This window comes from Hoplias malabaricus, chromosome 6 (assembly GCF_029633855.1).
Source record: "Hoplias malabaricus isolate fHopMal1 chromosome 6, fHopMal1.hap1, whole genome shotgun sequence".
Classification (NCBI taxonomy): domain Eukaryota; kingdom Metazoa; phylum Chordata; class Actinopteri; order Characiformes; family Erythrinidae; genus Hoplias; species Hoplias malabaricus.
The window spans coordinates 46,802,103-46,822,572 of NC_089805.1; the positions used below are offsets into that span (position 1 = coordinate 46,802,103).

A 20,470-nucleotide genomic window follows, 5' to 3' on the forward strand; every position below is an offset into this window, starting at 1 on the left:
TGACCTAAACCCGATAGAACCTTTGGGACGAATTAGAGTGGAGACTGTGAGCCAGACCTCGTCCAGCATCAGTGTCTGACTTCACTAATGCACCAATAGACAAATGCTCGAAAATTGCTGTGAACACACTCCCAAACCATATGCAAAGCTTTCCCAGAACAGTTAAACCTGTTATAGCTGAAAAGGGTGAGCCGACATTATGTTAAACCCTACGGAGAATAGGGTGTAAATCAAATGCATGTGTTTGTGAAGGCTGTATGTGTAAATACATTTAAAAATATATCAATTTTTAAAAACCTGTTTAAAAAACAACATTGGGTCAGGAAAGCAAAAACAGCAGTCAATCACACATCAGTACATGTAAAGACAAACACTTCACTGTAAAAGTGGGTTAAAGTCAACAGCAGCCCTGTTATGTTTTATTTCTAAGTGGGTGTTAAACCAGATTCCTTAGTCAAAGTGTGTTGTCATGGTTTGAGTCAATAAAGACAGAAAGTAAGCGACACATCTGAACAAATTACTGCAGGTTGTATCACACACATTAAGGAACATTTTCTCCACAATGCAGTGGACAAAACAAAAAAAAAAACAAGTGTTCCTTGTTTGTTTAGGCTTTTAAGCTCAATCTCTCTGTACATGGATTTTGGGTCATTATCATTCCTGTTGTTCCTTCTCTTGGTTTGTCTGGGATCTTCTTCCATTTTTCAGGTCTTGCCTTTGTACTTACCTGTTTAGTCTCCTGTGTTAACTTCTCTGTTAGCCTCTTGTTTTATTTAATTGGCATCTTTGTCTTTATGTCCACCTTTTGTTGTTCCAATACATCTGCCTATATACTCTGTGACAGCACTGGAGAAATGTTCCACTACACAGAGCAAACAGCGAAAAAACAGAGTACCAAAAAACTAGACACAACAAGGCAGAGAGGAAAAATAAACAGACGTCCAAATCATAAACACCAAGAATGCAGTCTATTGGCTGGCAATAATTCGCACTGAGGTGAGATGAGTGTGGCTGTTTGTGCTCTCTACAGGTATGGTAAAGCAGGGAATGAACAAACTCTCCTGGAGACAGGAGGGGCTCAAACCTGTGAGTTTTCCTGTGGCCCACAAAAGAGAGGGTCATTGAGTCATGGGTAGTCAAGTAATATAGAGCTGTCAGGGGAGTCGATTATACACAGGAAGAGGTAACCTTACAGTAGTATAATTTAAGGAGTAGTAACTTCTGACCCATGAACCACCAAAGGGCTGACCATCAATACCCGTTACTCTAAGGGGATTCAGGAAAGGGACCAGGGTATTGGCTGCACACAAAATGAATGAACGATGCATGAAGTTACCAGCTGCTCTAGCGTCAGTCAGGGCTGTAACAACACAAAGGTTAGGAAACCCAGAAAGCCATACAAGGACAGTAAACTTATGATTATTGAGAGTAGGAGCATTATTGGTAGTCACGCTACCAGAACTTGAGCAGTTCCTCTTGAAATGGCCTTTTCCGCCACATTACTAACGTAGCTGCTCTCTGATCCTCCTTTGTCTTTCTTCTAGTGAAAACTGTGTGTGATGCAATTCTATGGGTTTACTTTCTGGTGGAGACAAAGGAGCGGGGCTAGGACGTGTGAGTAGGGATAGGGCCCTAAGATGGAAACAAATAAGGTTGTCTAAACAGAGGAAGAGATTTAAGAGATCACCTAGTGATAATGACTCATGTTTACAGGCCATTTCATGGCTTTGTTTAGACTAATTCCAGCCACTTTCAGCTGCGAAATTATGAAAGGTAATGGATTATTTTCTTGTTTGTGAAGTAACAGCTGATCACCAGCACATTTCCCTGTTCTTGGGTGATGGAACACATTCTTCAACTGCTGTTCAAACGATACCTATGTTTGTCCCTCAGCTGTGGGTGAGCCCTGAACTGCAGTATCCAACTTAAGGGCTGGGACTGACAGAATTGAGACTACAAATGTGATCAGTAGGAAAACTGCAGACACCTAACTGAAAAACAAGGAACTGAAACTCAACTGAAATCCCAAGAAGTATCTGGAGAACCATCATACATGTCAGTGTCTGACAATTGGATAGCAGCACAGTGAAAAGCTAGAGTGTAGGTAAGGGGCTCTGGGACATAGCTATGAGTACTGGCTGGTACAGACGTACTTGGGTGGCCAGCATTACATGGATATCTGGGCAGACTGCTGGACCCGAGGATGGTGAAGTATTCTGTGATGAGGGAGGCTCGAGGAGATGAGAGGGATCTACTAGCAGGCACTTTATTAGAAAATAACTATAAAGAGGGCAAAACTAGGGTCGAGACAAAACTTCAAGACTATGGGTGGCCAGATTGAGAAGTGTACTCTGGGGAAGGTGAGACCCAGCATTCCCATGGCACAACACCACTACACACTGGAGATATATTCCACTACACAGAGCAGGGGTTACTGCTGGGTATCTTTACCAATTCATTATGTAATTGATGGAGAATGACAGTATAAAAGGTCCTGGGTGGGAGTCACCATATGTCTGGTCTTGAACCCCTTACCCTTCCAGGGACCACCAGAACACATGTTGATGTATGCTCAAGTGTTCATTTATAGTTAAGAATTTAACTATAAATGAGTTCACTGGTTATTAAAGCAGTGTGTGTGTGTTTTAGCTGGTTTACTGGTGAGGGGTTAACACTTGAGTAGTTGTTTGGTGGCTTTTCCACAGTATAGTGCAGCACTATTAGACACTTGTTAAAAACGGAGGGTATTTGAAAAGAGAAAAGGAGCATAGTTTTATTCATCAATAAACTTCATAAAAACACAAACCCAGATCAAAACCAGCAGCAGATTCTTCCAAACTTCAGTCAGTGATTGGTCCAGCAGCATTCCTTCCTCTCAGGTGAAGTGGACAGAATGACAGAGTGAATTCACTTTAAATTCCTGACTTTCACTGAACTTCATCACATTCACAGCAACAGCAGCACAGATGTTTCCACTGGAATAATCAGCCAGATGTGCACTGACAATTTCAGAAGCAGAATGAACACAGGTCTCCTCAGCTGAGGCTTTCTCACACACTTTCTTTCAGTTCACTGCACCACATTTAATCCTTCATTTACTGAACCACTGTTAGTGTTTACTCTCTGGTGCTCTATACTTTACACTTGGCTTTTATTCAAATGTAAAGCACAACTGGCTTCCTTTTCCAATTGTTGTGGACCCTGAGAAATCAACATAAACTTTCTTCAGTAGAAAATATTCTTTTTATCACTTAATTTCATCAGTTTTTTTTTTCAAATAAATGTGAAGTTAAATCAGAAGAGATCTGCTGAGAGGAGCAAATAAATCTGTGTTTGCCCTTTGTCCTCTGCAAGAAAGACCTGCACCACATCGTCAGAGTACAGCTCTGCTCTGTGTCCAGTCGGAGCAGAAGGTTGAGTGTCTCCTGCTTTGTTTTAGTTCTGAGTTGGTGAAAGAGCATGTTCTCACAGTTACAGTCAGTAAAGATGGAGAGTGAGGGACCCATCTGAAACATTTACTGCAGTCCGTATTTCACCATTACCTTCTGGTCTCTAAGACGTTGAATGTAGACTTGTCTCATTACAATACTTCACACCCCCTGCACACTACAGTGGACAAACAGAAGCACATTTAGTGGAGACTGATACAGCTAAGGAGCGGAGAGTGAGATTGTGTCTGCCCACAGTAATAAGGCTTTACAATGAGTCTCTCCTTACTACAGGGACATGACTAAATATGCTGATGCACACCATGCTCTTACATGTCCAATCCGTACTGTCATTAAAATCATTATGATGCTCTCACTGTCATTGCTTTTTATCTGACTTGCTACAAGTCCATAATGTTGCACAATACAAAAACCAACTAACAAATAAAACCAAATAAAATTGTAAAAACATACAAAACAAATAAAAAGATCTAAAAATAAAACAATGCAGAGGAGTTACTGATGGCAACACATTATAAACCAAGGCAGAACAGATGACTGGAATAGTCTAAAAGACACAGACGCAAGAGAAAATAGATTTGGACTTACCGTGATTCAAATTGGACTTAAAGGTCACTATTGTAGGAGATTGCTTCATAAAAAGTGGGAGACTGTTCCAGAGTCTTGGGTGGCTACAACAAATGCCCAATCTCCTTTGAACCTCAACTGAGAAAAAAGATAAATTAAGATAAGATAAAGCTGTTTGTCACCTGCATAACAATGATACAAAATATTATATTTTGGAAAAATTGACAAAAGAGGGAGCATGTACAAGGAAAAGAGGCTGCACTTGTATATATCATGTGTACAGAACTCATGAATATAGACCCTCTTCAATTATATTATTATATAAGTGTTCAGAACTCTGTTGTACCACATATGTTTTACTTTTGTAACCCACTACTATAATCACTGCTCTATTTATTGTTATTTCTGTATGTCTTCTCTTGTGCACTATGCACAGTACTGTGAAACTACAATTTCCCTCTGGATCAATTAAGTGTTATCTTCACTTATCTCATTACTAAATAATCTGAAATGAAGCTGTTCATTTGCTAAGCATCATTTTGCACTGACTCTACCCTGAAGCATGTACCACTTACATCCAAGTGTTAATGTGACCTTGAGAGAGCTGATTTCACAAGCTCAGGAATTTCTCACTGTTATTTCATTGTTATTACATGGTTAATAACCATGTTTCTAAAGCCAAACAAAACATGTTTAAAAGCAACATTTATACAGGAAAGTGACAACAGCAATCAATCTGTCATCAGTATTGTGTCATCATTGTGTCTTTAATAAGGTTACAGAGACTTGCCAGGCGTTAGAATATAACATGACTGAAACTTCACACTAAAATGACTTAAAGCATAGCTAGGATAGATAGCGTGCATCAAGACCATTACAAACAAAGTACCCTCCAAAAGAAAGTAAATTACAAAAAGAAATCAAGAAAAATTTAACAAATCAAAATCAAAGACAACACTTACTCCCAACTCAGAACCCTCAGCACCTGGTACATAACATGTAAAATGAAAATACAACACTATAGCAAGGCTTCCATATAGAATACTCTCCAATTAGACTAAATTTAATATGCAGCCCAGTATGCATTAAATGTGCACCAAACGAGTGTATTTGCATAGTTACAGTTGGCCGTTAAAGAGGCCAACACACAGCATTCACTGCAATAAAAAAACAATAATAGCCCCCACCCATATAAATTGCTTTATTGAAAGTACTAAAACCAGGACTTTAACTCATCACTCATGACAACATGTCACCTCTGGTAAACAAAAGCGGCAGATGATTAGCTAACACAGATTTTGAGCAGCAGTGACTTGGGCTGACAGCAATGAGTTCTAGCACACAATTACCTAAAAATAAACATTAATTGTTTAAAACTGCTTCTGAATCTACTAATTTGCTCACAACTCAGATGAAAGAGGTAATGAGGAAGTGAATGAAACTGAAACCCATATAAACCACAAAGAGGCAAGCACCACAAAATCAATCATAACTCACTTAGTTACGTTACCTGGAATCTGTAGCCAAACAGGCATTTGCAGGGACGTTCCTGTAACCTCTAGCTCTCTACATTACAAGAGAAATAAGTAAAATTGCCCACCATGCGGGCTCCAAGGCAGATAATCTGTGATGTTCACCAAGCCCTTTTTATAGGAGTAGCATACCAATAATGTATCTTATCAGCAGTAAAAGGGAGTTTTGCATAATGTGTCCCCTTTAAAATCTAAGCTGCAATAAGGTGAATTAATTTTAAATGGTGAGTCTTTATTGTGAAAGTGTTTCTCAGATAGAAATGAATATTGGCACAAATGTGGTGCATCTGCAGTTCTGATACCTCCCACGTTTGGTTTTGAATGCTAGTGTTGACTCAGGGAGTGTCTGGCTGCCTCAACTCAACTACAGCTCTACCTTATATGGGCCAGATATCAGGTGTGTCATGGAAAAAATCTGGATTATTCTCATGACATTTTGTCGACATCTGGTCCATACAATACACGCCGTTACCCAAGTGCAGCCCGACTCATGGCAGTTGGTCCACATCCAGTCAACTGAGCTGTATCTTCCAAAAGTGGCATAGAATACACCCAAATGTGTCTATCTGGAATGTGACTATGGTGATAGCAGGGATAGCGATGACCTTGTTAGACACAGGATGTACAGATTATAAAATATTATACTCTGTCTTTGCCTTATTTTTATGTAATTTTTTTTTTCATTTTTTTTCTTATTCCAATTTTGTCTCAATGTTGGAATTACGTGGGAGTCAAAAATGATCTGTACTCACATTGTATAATTTATTTGAATCAACTTTCAGAAAACACAAATTCATATATATAATTTTTTACATAATTTCCCAATGCCCTTTGTCCATCTTTCACTTGTGTGACCAAAACATTTTTTCACACACAAAGTCTTGGATAAATATTGGCACCAGAAAACCCTCAGACAACAAAAGAATAAATAAATAATATAAAAAATAAAAATAAAAAAAATCACTGCACACCGCTCTACTTTCCTGCAAATAACAAGCACAGTTTGTCATGCTGCAGTCACAAATTAATTGATGTAACACGTTCAAACCTGCAGAGCACTAAATGGGGAGACAGTGCCTCATAAATCGTTGTATAAGCCTGCAGTACTGATGGTGTCATCATTTCCCCCATAAACTAGCGAATTCTGCCACACTCAGATTTATTTTTCCCTTTGCAGAACCTGCTCTCTGAAGTGGGTTTAGACTCAATAAAGTCAGCTTCTCAAATGAATGTGCTGTTGTTTTCTTTTCTGAAAGATGTGGATAAGGTGAACACATTGGTGAAGAAGGGTATTGTGTTTAAAGATACCCACATCACTGTGTTTCCCCTGGTCAATCCAACTGAAACAGTTATTCTGAGAAGTGTCCCCCTTTTATTAATGAGGATAATGTGCTCTCTTGGCTTTGGCCATGTTGTTTCCACGGTTCAGAAGATCTCCAGGGGCTGTAAATCACCACTGCTGCAGCATGGGGTCTCCTCGTTTTGGTTTTAAAACACGTGGCAGAGGAGTTGAACCTGGCGTTCTGGTTTAGAATTGAGGGGTTTAACTATGCTGTGTTTCCTGCTGCTGAGGTGATGACGTGCTTTGGCTGTAGGGCTGAGGGACACTTGAAGCGGAGCTGCCCAGAATGTGCAGCAGGGGCTAGGGATGGGTCTGTCCAAGATGCAGAGAATCCAGATCAGCGTGAGCAGGACACAGCGTCTGGTAGAAAATCTGGACATGAGTCTTCCAAATCCTCACTGGATGAACAGCGTGACAGCAGGAAAATGTCTACATTCCTGAACATATATATTATAATTGCAATAGATATATATTGAATAACTGAATTCCTGATCTATTCTTCATTTGTAAATCATGAAGTAGGAGCTTATATGTACATTATAAATCATAGTTAATACATAAACTAAAGGTTTAAAACATTAAACACTGCATTAGTTTATGATTAATTAATTTTGAACTATCAGCTTATAAATGTATTTAAAAGATTCATTATTATAAAGTGTTACCAATAAATCTAATGTATCTACAATAATTAATAATACAGTCTAAATAATAAACACCCCGTCAGCCCAAACACTGTCTCAGTATCTAACAACACAGAGGGAGGATGTTAAACATTTGTTACAGAAACAAATAAATGTGTTTTTCTGAATAAGGGTTTTTTTTTAAAGGAAAAACAAATGTTTTACAGAAACAGCAGGAGATACAGGTTTTACAGGTAACAGGGTTAAGCCATAACCCCTGTCTCAGGGTGTGGTGTGGATTCGGATTGGTTCTTCTTCTGAGTGATGAAGGTGATAGAGATGGTGGGGTATATATAAATACAGGGGATTTACAGCAGGTTTAACTCATGTTCTGAACAACATTAAACTCACTCAGTGTTTCTGTACTTCAGCCAGAAGACTGTCCTCCAACACCATGGCGCCCGCCCCGCAGGTCACTTACACAGAGCTGAAGCACACTGATGAAATTTGGACGAAAGTCTCCAAAAAGGTAAACATTGCTTACTTTACTTCAAATATTACGTTTGAGGATTTTTTTCTATTATTATTTATAGATCAAGGCATAGATCAGAGGCACATTTCTATTGGTTCATTTATTAAACTATTTCCCCACAAGTGCTGACTGGTGAATTCAAATCAAAAAATGAAAAAAATATTCCAGAGAATCTGACACCTCAGAGAGTCTCTTTCATCAAGTGGATCTTTCTTTTTTTTCAGATACAGCCTCAGCTGGAGAAGAAGATTCCAGCATCAGTTTTACAGCCCCTCACCCACCGAGAGTTGAGTGGAAAATGCTGTGAAATCAAGGTAGAACTTTACATCATTTTAGTGAATGTTAATATGAATACAGGGCATGGTGGTGCAGCAGGTAGTGTCTCTGTCTCAGCTCCAAGGACCTGGAGGGTCCGAGTCCCACTCCGGGTGACTGTCTGTGAGGAGTGTGGTGTGTTCTCCCTGTGTCTGCGTGGGTTTCCTCCGGGAGACTGTCTGTGAGGAGTGTGGTGTGTTCTCCCTGTGTCTGTGTGGGTTTCCTCCGGGTGACTGTCTGTGAGGAGTGTGGTGTGTTCTCCCTGTGTCTGCGTGGGATTCCTCCGGATGACTGTCTGTGAGGAGTGTGGTGTGTTCTCCCTGTGTCTGCATGGGATTCCTCCGGATGACTGTCTGTGAGGAGTGTGGTGTGTTCTCCCTGTGTCTGCGTGGGATTCCTCCGGATGACTGTCTGTGAGGAGTGTGGTGTGTTCTCCCTGTGTCTGCGTGGGATTCCTCCGGATGACTGTCTGTGAGGAGTGTGGTGTGTTCTCCCTGTGTCTGCGTGGGATTCCTCCGGGTGACTGTCTGTGAGGAGTGTGGTGTGTTCTCCCTGTGTCTGCGTGGGTTTCCTCCGGGTGACTGTCTGTGAGGAGTGTGGTGTGTTCTCCCTGTGTCTGCGTGGGATTCCTCCGGATGACTGTCTGTGAGGAGTGTGGTGTGTTCTCCCTGTGTCTGCGTGGGATTCCTCCGGATGACTGTCTGTGAGGAGTGTGGTGTGTTCTCCCTGTGTCTGCGTGGGATTCCTCCGGATGACTGTCTGTGAGGAGTGTGGTGTGTTCTCCCTGTGTCTGCGTGGGATTCCTCCGGATGACTGTCTGTGAGGAGTGTGGTGTGTTCTCCCTGTGTCTGCGTGGGATTCCTCCGGATGACTGTCTGTGAGGAGTGTGGTGTGTTCTCCCTGTGTCTGCGTGGGATTCCTCCGGGTGACTGTCTGTGAGGAGTGTGGTGTGTTCTCCCTGTGTCTGCGTGGGATTCCTCCGGGTGACTGTCTGTGAGGAGTGTGGTGTGTTCTCCCTGTGTCTGCGTGGGATTCCTCCGGGTGACTGTCTGTGAGGAGTGTGGTGTGTTCTCCCTGTGTCTGCATGGGTTTCCTCCGGGTGACTGTCTGTGAGGAGTGTGGTGTGTTCTCCCTGTGTCTGCATGGGTTTCCTCCGGGTGACTGTCTGTGAGGAGTGTGGTGTGTTCTCCCTGTGTCTGTGTGGGTTTCCTCCGGGTCACTGTCTGTGAGGAGTATGGTGTGTTCTCCCTGTGTCTGTGTGGGTTTCCTCCGGGTGACTGTCTGTGAGGAGTGTGGTGTGTTCTCCCTGTGTCTGTGTGGGTTTCTTGCGGGTGACTCTCTGTGAGGAGTGTGGCGTGTTCTCCCTGTGTCTGTGTGGGTTTCCTCCGGGTGACTGTCTGTGAGGAGTGTGGCGTGTTCTCTCTGTGTCTGTGTGGGTTTCCTCCGGATGACTGTCTGTGAGGAGTGTGGTGTGTTCTCCCTGTGTCTGTGTGGGTTTCCTCCAGGTGACTATCTGTGACGAGTGTGGTGTGTTCTCCCTGTGTCTGTGTGGGTTTCCTCCGGGTGACTGTCTGTGAGGAGTGTGGTGTGTTCTCCCTGTGTCTGCATGGGTTTCCTCCAGGTGACTATCTGTGACGAGTGTGGTGTGTTCTCTCTGTGTCTGTGTGGGTTTCCTCCGGGTGACTGTCTGTGAGGACTGTGGTGTGTTCTCCCTGTGTCTGCGTGGGTTTCCTCCGGGTGACTGTCTATGAGGAGTGTGGTGTGTTCTCCCTGTGTTTGCATGGGTTTTCTCTGGGTGACTGTCTGTGACGAGTGTGGTGTGTTCTCTCTGTGTCTGTGTGGGTTTCCTCCAAGTGACTGTGAGGAATTTGGTGTGTTCTCCCTGTGTCTGCGTGGGTTTCCTCCCATTGTCCAAAAACACACGATGGTAGGTGGACTGGTGACTCAAAAGTGTCCGTAGGTGTGAATGTGTGAGTGTGTGTGTGGCCCTGTGAAGGACTGGCGCCCCCTCCAGTGTGTTCCTGCCTTGCGCCCAGGTAGGAATTCTGCGACCCTGAACTGGATATGCGGTTACAGATAATGAATGAATGAATGAATGTAGTCCAAGAGAAAGTAGGCATTTCAAAATAAAACATAAATGTAAACAAAACACTCTGTCCTTGCCTTAATTATTCCTTGCCTTATTATATGAATATTCCAACTGAAATGATTACTACCGACTAAGGAGAGATCTGACTCCTACAATGATCCCAAATATTAGCAACAATAAAAAAACCCAAATCAATAATTATACTAACAAGTCGAATCACACTTTATTATACAGATCCATTATAACAATGGTTATTAAAACTAAAACTATCATTGTTTCATTTTTAAGGAAATGGGAGGAAATTCACCTGATTGGATAGTGGCTAACCACACAACTAATAATTTGTGTTACATTATATTCAAAACCCAAAAGCACACAGTAATTATTAAGATTCAGGCTTTTATATGAAATAATATGCATGTTTTATTCTTATTAAAATAAAATACAGACAGGGACCAAATATGTTGCTCCTCTTCTGTGGTGATTAGTCAGTGCAAAGCATCCTGTCTCCATAGCAACGAAAGCAAAGCACTTGAGAATTTATGGTGCTTGTGGATAAACTTAGGTCACACATGCACTGTGGAGCCCCTACTGCAGCCAGACCCTTCTCCAGTCAGACTGTGTTTCCTGTGTTTTCACTAAGAACAATTCAGAAATAATACAGTGCTGGTGAATTATACACAAATTACTCAGTGTTAAATCAACATTATTAGGTTTAAATGAACAGTGAGATTAAGGTGAGGTTAAGCTGTTCCACCCCTGATTATCCACTGTATGGTTAAATAATTATTGTATTGAATTCAGTAAAAAACATGGGTAGTCTATTTAAAAAAAATCAGAAGTGTTTTCTCTGTTGAACGTTTCACTTATATTTATTTTTATATTTTGTATATAATCCGTATAAAGTTGCTGACCTCTGAATTTTGTTTTCTTTCAGGCGTATGTGGGACAGGGTCGCTGTGTGGTCTTTGAGGTGCTTGATCCTTTTGGTCAGTGTGAGCTGCAGAACGTCCTCCTGGTTGATCTGCCCCAGTCTGTGTGTTTGTGTGACAACTGTTAATAGACTCCTCCTGGACTCAGACATATATTAATGCATATATTCACTCTGTTTATAAATAAAAGTCTATTCACACTAAGTAGAACTTTTCCAGATGTATTTTAACACAGAAGAGTGTAGAAAGGGTGTCAGGATCAGACAAGGATTGATCAGATCCAAACACATTAAACTCTAATTCTAATAACCACTTCAGAAAGACTCCAGACACCCCCACCTCACCCTCATCAGAACTGCAGATCAACACAGAACAATCCACAGCTGCTGAGCTCTACTGGGGTCCTGACACTGGTGCTCTGACTGGTCAGCGGTCAGTGTGCCGTTCCAGCAGAACATGAAGCAGGTTGAAGTGTCTCAGCCCTTCAGTCTGATATTCCTGTGTTATTTTACATTCCTAAGAGTCAGACTCAGTGTAAACTGGCCTCTAACTCCTTCAATCCCCAGACTTGGTTTTGAGGCTCTGATGTCCTACTGGATTTAAAGTGGTTCTCTTTGTGTTTACTGTGATGTTTCTGTATCTCCTGATTACTAAATGAGTCCAAATAAACTCTCAGCATTCAACCTGCTTCCTGAAGTTCTTACACCTTGCAAATAGTTTTTACAGTATGTTAAATACACTGAAACAATGACACTTGTTTCTTAAGTCAAAGAATTGCATTCAATTAAATCATGTCAAAAGTAGAGAGAGCAAAAACACCAGGTGGAAGATATAAACCTACAAGTTATAACATTTTACCTGTACATAGCCCTCTGACAAGAGCAAATGTGACGCACAGAGAGAGAAACTGCAAGAGATTACAATCTCACTCTCAAACTATATTTCATTATTTAATTCACTAAAGGTGTGGTTTGGGGGCGGTGTCAGGGCTGTTTCTCTCTGTGAATGCTATTGGCTGATGTCTCGTGTTTCTGCGACTGCCCGCCTCAAAAACTGTATGTGGCCTGCCTATTTGGAGAAGACTTCCACAGAAAAACAAACATAGTGGACATCCATTCATTCATTCATTCATTCATTCATTATCTGTAACCCTTATCCAATTCAGGGTCGCTGTGGGTCCAGAGCCTACCTGGAATCATTGGGTACAAGACGGGATTACACCCTGGAGGGGGCGCCAGTCCTTCACAGGGCAACACCATAGAGGACATGTACCTTTGTAATTTACGTTTAGTTTTGAAATAGGGATTTTTTATGTTTAGTTTTGAAATGTAAAATGGGAGACAACTCAGTGTCCAAAATCATTTTCAGAGTATGGTTCCAAGAGCGTCCCACAGTTTCTCTGTACAGTGAGAGCCAGCGAAATACAAATAGACACAGCTAATGAACAGGAGTCAACCCTTCAACTTATCGATTATTTGAGCATCTGGAAGTAGGGCTTGACTCTTGGCAAATGATTCAGAGTCAAACTTCAGAGTTGACTCAGTCTCAGTTTTCTCATGCCCTCCTACAGAAACATCATTTCCATATGTTTATCACATATTAATGCACTCTGAACCAGCTGTAAACAGTGGATTATGACTTTATCCTGACTCTGTTTATCTGTGGGTCTGTGTCTGTCCTGGGGAGGACCGTGAAGTTTCATACACCATCTATGAGGTGGGCAGTCACAGAAACCAGTAGCATTCACCAAAATAAACAGCCCTGACCCTGCCCCCAAACACCATTTCAAAACCAGAAAATTCTTCTGTGTGCAGAAAGAGCCCAAGGGAGAAGATAGCTTTTTAAATATACACAAGTCAGCAGAACAATGAAGCCATAAATAATTTTTTTCATACTTTTTAAAGTGGTGCAATACTCACAGTAACCAGGACAGTTCCAAAAGGCTACAGAAGTAGAAATTGTTATGAACATCAATAATTATGGCTTGCTATCAGAGATTAGGGACTGGCAGCAAATGCAGCTGCTAAAGTTAACACTGCTGCAGACCACAGCACAGAACCAGATTATTGCTCTCGCTCACTTCAGCTGAAAAACAGATTTGAACCACTGCAGGCCTTTGGTGAAAATCACAAACACAGTAAACACAACACAGAAAGGGCCAGAAGCAGAAGTATCAGCTGGTCACAGCACCCCTGCAAACTAGAGAGAAAACATTCCTGTTTGAGCAGGCTTACAGTTCAGTTTAAAATACTCCTCACGTTTTATTCTTGAACAGCAGTTGTGTTTCTATCTTTTAGTGTATCATTTTAGTATATCATTAATTGTTTAAAACATGTTAATCATATATATTTTATTGCAACATTTTAGTTGTTTTGAATGCCTTTTATGATTTTTTCATTCTTGCTCATAATATAACTGCTATTTACTGTTTCTTTTCACTCTGTAAATCAGTTTGAATTGCCCTTGTGTATGAAAGGTGCTCTATAAATAAACTTGCCTTCCTTTGCCTTAAAAGGAAACTGGTCAGAAACTTTCCAGTTTGCCTCAGAAAAAAACAAAACACCATATGAGAGACCACTGAGGTCTATGAAAGATAGTGCAGGAGAAAAACCAAACACAGGCCCTGCTGACAGCTCCAGCTGCACACGGTGGCAGCCCAGTCTTCCACGTTTAGAAACTGAAAAAAACAATAGACGGGAAAAAGCAGAAACTTTTGTTTGTTCACTGATGAAGGATTGTCTACCAGTGAAAAAGAAACAATTCTTCTGCAGCTCATAGCAGCCACATACTACCTACAACACACAAGATGATAAACACAGTAACAGCACACTCCTCTAAAGCATTTTAAAGTCTTAGTAGACTTTCCTGTTTGTCCCGAGGAGTATGTGAACATTTTGAGACTTTACCAGATAGCAGTAGTCTGTGAAAAATTGAATCACTTGAAAAATATGTAAAACTGATTATGGAGGTTTTCAGACTAAATTCTACCAATGCTGAGGTCAAAGCTGCGTTATTTAAAATTAAAAGCAGTACAGCAACAACTTAACAGACTGAGACTCTTATCGTTCAATCAGATGTAAATATTAATCTCTTAAATCCACAGTCCAACAGTAATGTTTTTATTTACTCTGATAACTATATAAAACATGTAATAATTGCTCACAATGTTTCCCAATTACTGTGGGCACAGAGACGAAAATAAACTGAACGGGTTATGACTGAGACATTTTATCTGGTCAGACGTATCACTTTCTGCCCTGAACGTGAATAATGGCTACATATTGTGTTCTTCATAGGCCCCAGGACGTCTTCAATGAGGAGTTCATTCATGATGCTGTTCACACTGGAGGTGGCGGTAACTTTAAACCACAGTTATTACATTGAACTGCAGGAAAACTAGGTTTTGCCTTTAGTTCATTATTTTATAGAGGAATATAACTTTCCTATCTCTGTTTTCCAAGATGATATTTCTTTCATTCACAGGGCTTCAGAGGTGACTGATTCACACGATGAATTTTCAGGAGCGTTCACACATCTGAACTGGCCGAAAAATCTCCAGATTTGAATCCTCTTGAGAATCTGTGGGACTTCCTGGAACAATGAGTAAAATGACAGGGGAGTCATCCGTGGGACTCGTCCAGTCCAGACCACATCTCAGCTGTTATTCCTGCTCATGGAGGTATTACATGCTAATAGGTTTGTCTGAGTCACAGGTGGCATTTCTTTGTTCAGTGAGCTTATGTGCTGCTGTCAGAGGATCGACATCAGTTCATGCATTTTCAGTATTTAACCCTTATCTCATGTGATTTCTTCTTGACCATTCCACTCATTGGTTGTGATCTTACCAAAGGTTCTAGTGAATCTCTCTATAGTCTGTGTTCTGTGCTGCACTGAAGAGTTCACACTAAACTGGAGCAGATGCTCAGGTGAAATTTCATGGGTTATTAAGTTGTGAACAACAATTTAGCTACAACCTCTAATACAGTGTTAATAAACAATGACAGTTTTACACTTCCTGAGGGAGATGTTTATGCAATATTCAAGTTTATCTGTTTTGAAACATTCCACTATAAGCAGGAAAATATAAAAGATATAAAGGAAACATCCACCAAAGGCTCAGGTTGTGCAGCAAAGATGGGGAGTGGTTCACCACGTTGGAACACATTTCATGAGAAAAGAACGTTTGTCATTGGAGGATCACAAAGACATTAGGTCTTTCACCATCACAGTGGAGGTACAGATTAATGGAGACTGTGAGACAGCGCAGACAAAGAGGTGGAGTGTCTGTTTTGCTCCAGTGTCAACCAGAAGACAGTGAGTTCCTCTTTCCAGTCTTGGTTTTATCCAAGGCTTCCTCCCGTTCGAGGGAGATTTTCCTGTCGTCTCTGTGGGGCTCACTCAGGGCTAGGACCCAGGATTCTGTAAAGCTGCTTTGTGAAAACACCTGTTCTAATACTGAACTGAATTTAACTTTAAATAATTGAGTGAGGGAGAATATTTACCAAATAACAATAATAACCTTTCCCACTTTCTACATCTGCTGTGTTGTCTTTATCATAATTTTAATTCAATGAGCTTTACTGACACGACCACATCAGAACATCAGGCGCACATAGCTCTGGGGTCCTGGGACTGGGTGTTCAAGCACCACCTCAAATTCTCAGTAAAATTTAGAACTCACATTTGTGTTACAAACTGCAAAGTAATGATCTGGTGTTTGTTGTATCTAGTTAAGAAAATAAAATAATAAAAGAGGGAGGACTGCTCCTTTACTGGATAAACTATATTTATATAAAGTTCTGATGGAGGTTGTTGTAGGAACTGGAGGCAAGGTGAATGCTGGGAGTTTATTGAGGCTCAAACCAGAATCAACATCAGAGTAAACACAAAGATGGTTTAAAACAATTCTGGAAAACAACAAAGAACAGATAATAAAAGAAAGAAAATAATAAAGGCAAAAGAAGTAAAGCCACAAAAAACAAACCAGAGAATCACACCATCCTCAGGATTAAAGGAGCCTCTGGTAAAGACCTGCAGATCACTCTCTGTGTGTGGACACAGCTCTGGTCAGATGTTGGTGCTGATTTTCTGAGTGAAAATGTGTGGCTGCTCCTCTACAGAGAACACACTTCTGCACGGTTTAATACACACTCTCTGTAGAGAAGGGGCTCATCTGATCAGAGGCACACAGACATTCACACACACACACACACACACACACACACACACACACACAGGTTTAATCTGTGAAAGTGACACTGGGCAATGGCAACTCTGCAGCGTTCTTCAGATTGTCGACCTGCTTAAGGTCCTGAAAAACCTGCAGGATAACACACTGATTCACCCCTGCATGCACCTGAGAGAGAGAGAGAGAGAGAGAGAGAGAGAGAGAGAGAGAGAGAGAGAATGTAATCAATGTAGTTGATAAAGTTGAAGTTCCCAGCTCAGGCGCGATCACTACTCTACACCAATGAAAGCCCCTGCAGTAAGACTCTTAACTCTACATCTGTCCACGATTTAAAAATAATGATGTATTATAACATTTACACTGTTGTTACATAGTCATTTAAATGTGTGCTTATGAACAGATGTTATAACACATGTAATTAGAATCCATTATAAGCTTCAGCCAGTTATTAGAGGGCATTATGTACACCATATAACAGGTTATAAATTAAATATTTTAGATTTAATTTAGATACATTTTCATAGAAATATTTGTCCATAACTGTAAAATATATTCTATTATTCCTCTCAAAGAAAAGAATCTTAACTAGAATATTTATCTAGAGCCTTCTTTCAGTGAGTTCTTGTTTATACACTCACTACAAATGGTAATAAAATATAAACATTAAATAACACCTTAATTCTGTATTTATATCCTGCAACAGTTTGTTTCTGGTACGTCAGAGCATCAAAGCGAGAATAATGGTGTCCTGTTTTCTTTTCAACTTCAGGCTGCAGCTGAAATAATAATAAAAAAAAGTAAATATATTACAACAATTACAAGATTAAAGTAGAATTATGTCTTATAAACACTCACAGTTTAGAGTTAACTTATAGATAATACACAGTCCTCCTTCACTTTTTATTTATAAATAAATAAATATATTCACCTTCTTGCAGAGCTTAGTCACAGTTTCATCAGCATTCTTCCATTCACTCCATCCTCCAGGAATTATATTTTGTGGAGCTGCCATTGTGTTTGAAGAGAGTCTTTCAGAAGAAGTGAAATCTCTGAGTGTAGTGAAGTTTAGAGTGAGTTAAACCTGCTGTAAATCTGTATTTATATCTGCATCACCATCACTATCACCTTCTTCACTCAGTACAGGAGCCAATCAGAATAAACCACACCCTGACCGTGCCCCAGTTCCCTGTAAAACCTGTTTCTCCAGCTGTTTGGATGAAAGCTTTTTTTCTTTTTAATAAATCATCTAAAGGAAATTGTTCTTTTTGGGCAAAGTCATGTTTAAAATCTTCACTGTGTGTGAGGTTGTGTGTGAGGCTGTGTGGTGTATTTCAGTGTGTGTGTAGTATGTGGTGTGTTTGACACACACACACACACACACACACACACACACACCTGTGGACAATGTCAAACATTCATCCAGTCACTCACACACACTCACCTGTGTAAGGGTTGGCTCTGGCACTGTTCTTCCCCTGGGGATTAAGAGCATCACTAAAGCTGATCAACATTAACACCCTTCACCTGAAGGTGGGGAAATATGAGCCTGCAGGACTGTCCATACTCTGCTGGTTCTTTGTCTCATGTCTGTTAAAGACACAGCCAGGTAAAGGTAAAGGTAAAGGGCTGGGAGATTTGACACTTCTAGCCAGCTAGTTTAACTACCATCATCAGTGTTAATGAAGGTGTGAATTTACCTCATCATTTTTATAGACATTTAATACAGCAGGGGCTATAGAGGGGCACCAGGGACGGGGCAGCTGTGGCCTTGAGGTTAAAGAAGAGAGCTTGAGGACGGAGGGTCACTGATTCAATTCCCTGGACTGGTAAGGAAAAATAAATTCATGGCTGAAGTGCCTCCCTGGCTGCCAAAGTGGTTGCAGCCCCCTGCTCCTGTTGTGTGTGTGTGAAGAATTGCTCACTTGTGTGTGTTCGTGTGTTCATTACTACAGATAGGTCAAATGCAGAAAAGCGATTTCCCTAAGGGGATCAATAAAGGTGTTTCTTCTTCTTCTTCTAGAAGAATCAGTGTGGCAAGCTGCAGTGAGCTACACATTGTATGCTGCCGCTATTAACCAGGGACACATTTTATTGTAGTCTGGGGGAAAATTAGTTATATGTTTGTAACACACTGCCATAGCGCTGCATAACTCTAAACCGATGGCCAATCCAAACGAAGATTAGGTAGACTGGACTGCCCCGTCCACACAGAAACCTCATAGGCCTATTAACCACTAGAGCAATCAGGATGCTCTCTCTCTCTCTCTCTCTCTCTCTCTCTCTCTCTCTCTCTCTCTCTTCTCTCTCTCTCTCTCTTCTCTCTCTCTCTCTCTCTCTCCTCTCGCAGTTTCCTTCATGCTTTGTCTTTCTCAGTCACACACTCTCGAATACATTTGACTTGGGGGAGATTGTGTATAATTCTGTGCGTCAGGGAGACACTCATGTATTTCTGGAGGAGGTGGAACGTCTGTATATGCTGTCAGCAGCAGTGGAAGGAATATGGCATGAACCAGTAACATGGAGGACCTGGGAGATCTAAACCCATCACAGAGAGGGTGAACCAATGGATTAAAAATGTATCTTTGGATGCAAGTAAGAAGAAACTCTGAACAGAATTTCATTCCATCTCTGTACATCACACACTCACCCAGTCACTCACACACACCTGTGGACAGTTTTACACACTCATTCACATTTTTACACTCACTCATATTTTTACACCCTCATCCACATTCTCTCTCTCTCTCTCTCTCTCTCTCACACACACACACACACACAAACCTTTGGAGTGATGCACACACTCATCCAATCACACAAACACTCACCCAGTCACTAATCTGTCAATAATTTCACACACACACAGTGTAAAACATTCACTCAGTCACTCATACAGTCGCACCTGTGTAGTTTCACACACTCACCATGTCACTCTCAAACTCACACCTGTCACCAGTTTCACACACTCACCATGTCACTCCCAAACTCACACCTGTCACCAGTTTCACACACTCACCATGTCACTCCCAAACTCACACCTGTCACCAGTTTCACACACTCACCATGTCACTGACACCTGTGGACCGTTTCACACAGTCACTCACCTGTCAAAATTTTCACACACTCATCCAGTTTCCCACACAAACACACACCTGTTGGCGGTTTCACACACACACACACACCGCAACCCCCCTCCCCCCAACACACACACACACCTTAGGACATATTCACACATTCACATAAAATTACTGTTTATGTTTGGCTCTGAGACACTAGTGCAACTTCTGCTGGTAAAATCTCTGATATTTCACTTTTAAACTCCATATATACATAGTTTATTGATATAAATGTTATATTAGACACACTGACGCTGTCTAAAAAACATTTATCTCCAAAATAGTAACTTTACAGAAGGAAAAACTTTAACTTTCACTGGACATCAATGTAAAATATTTAATTACAAGTAACTTTGGAGCATTTCTATTGGTTCATTCATCATGTTATTTTCGCATAGTGTGAAGGACAGTTGCTGTGTTCAAATGATGTTTTAGAGATACGTGTTTTTTATTGGACAGCAGCAATATCTTGTGTATATCATTATACAAGAGGAACATTGTTATTTGTTCTGATGTATTTATCATTTACAGGTTGTTGACATAAGTGAAGTCTGTTTTTAGGAACAGGTTTAGTTATACCTTGGAAACCAGTACATATTATAACTGTAATCAGTAACACCACAGCAATAATTTTCACATTTCACAACACTGGGTAATAGATGGGTGTGTTGTGTGTGAAAGTTTCTCAAGAGTGTAATTTATTTCAAGTTTAAACGAACATAAACTGTTTGGGAAGTTAAATATGTTGCCAAACAACCGCTCCCTCTGATGTGTCTTTCATTCTTATC

The 20,470-nt window shown here is 40.8% G+C and overlaps 1 long non-coding RNA gene across 1 annotated transcript; it reads right to left on the minus strand.

Annotated features, from left to right (window-relative positions):
• Positions 1-16,214: 16,214 nt before the first annotated feature.
• On the minus strand, positions 16,215-17,644 carry LOC136700546 (uncharacterized). Its single transcript, XR_010803763.1, has 3 exons — positions 17,498-17,644; positions 17,244-17,345; positions 16,215-16,737 (listed from the first exon to the last, which is right to left on the minus strand). It is a non-coding gene; the product is annotated as an uncharacterized lncRNA (long non-coding RNA).
• Positions 17,645-20,470: the final 2,826 nt, after the last annotated feature.